The 1,239-nt window shown below is 41.6% G+C and overlaps 1 pseudogene; it reads left to right on the forward strand.

Moving 5' to 3' along the window:
* The first annotated feature begins 203 nt into the window (after positions 1-203).
* Positions 204-303, forward strand: LOC127133525 (uncharacterized; annotated as a pseudogene).
* The last annotated feature ends 936 nt before the right edge of the window (positions 304-1,239 follow it).

The following is a 1,239-nucleotide window of genomic DNA, read 5'->3' on the forward strand; positions in this document are numbered from 1 at the left end:
ACATGCCAGTTTTTGTTTGAGGTTTTTCCACCATTGTTCGTTCGGTTCCCCACTGATAGTGGTTTTGGGCCATGCTTTCGATAAGCTGGTAAGCATCAGCATAAGGTTTGTTCATTAGTGCACCACCTGCAGCGGCGTCTATTGTTAACCTTGTGTTGTACAAGAGACCATTATAAAATGTGTGAATTACTAACCAGTCTTCCAAACCATGGTGTGGGCAAAGTCTCATCATGTCTTTGTATCTTTCCCATGCTTCGAAAAGAGACTCATTGTCTTTCTGTTTAAATCCGTTTATCTGGGCTCTTAACATAGCTGTTTTGCTTGGTGGAAAGTATCGGGCAAGAAAAACTTTCTTCAACTCGTTCCATGTGGTGACAGAGTTTGAAGGGAGAGGCTGAAGCCATCTTCTAGCGCTATCTCTTAATGAGAAAGGAAAAAGACGAAGTCGAATTGCCTCCGAAGTGACACCATTAGCTTTAACAGTATCAGCGTATTGGACAAATACGGATAAATGAAGGTTTGGATCCTCGGTAGGATTTCCAGAGAATTGGTTCTGTTGCACAGCCTGCAACAGCGAAGGTTTAAGTTCGAAGTTGTTTGCTTCGATTGCGGGTGGAGCAATACTTGAATGCGTCTCATCTTGCGATGGAGCGGCGTAATCTCTAAGAGCACGAGCTGGTTCTGCCATCTCGGTTATCGAAGGAAAAAGGTTTTTGAAATCAGGAAGTTCTATAGGAGGGAGATTGTTTGCAGCACGATATTCCCGAATTCGTCGTAGGACTCGGAGATATAGTTCGATATCGTTGATTCGTAAATAGAGCGGTTCGCCTTGAGAGCGAGTGCGTGGCATACAAATCAACGAAAGAAAGAATAGAAGAAAAAGAACCCTTAGTCTCTACAGCGTAACGGAAGAGTTACGATATCGATTAAATAAAAGTCCCCGGAAACGGCGCCAAAAACTTGATCGCGACTTTATGAGTCGAATTTGGGGTACAAACTGCAAGTGCACAGTTCTATCGCGTAGTTTTAAAAGATATCGATCCCACAGGGACTTATGAATCGATATACCGTTATCTAAGGTTACTTCGTAAAGCTAAGGTGAACAATGTTTGATTGTTTGGGGGAAAGCTAAAAACTAAACTAAGATCTAGATTAAATATTAATAAAGCAGATATCGGTATGTAGTTCGTCGTAATTAGGGAATCAATCCTTTGTCGGTCTCTTGGTTTTAAAATAAAT

Source organism: Lathyrus oleraceus, chromosome 3, assembly GCF_024323335.1.
Source record: "Lathyrus oleraceus cultivar Zhongwan6 chromosome 3, CAAS_Psat_ZW6_1.0, whole genome shotgun sequence".
NCBI classification, from domain to species: Eukaryota; Viridiplantae; Streptophyta; class Magnoliopsida; order Fabales; family Fabaceae; genus Lathyrus; species Lathyrus oleraceus.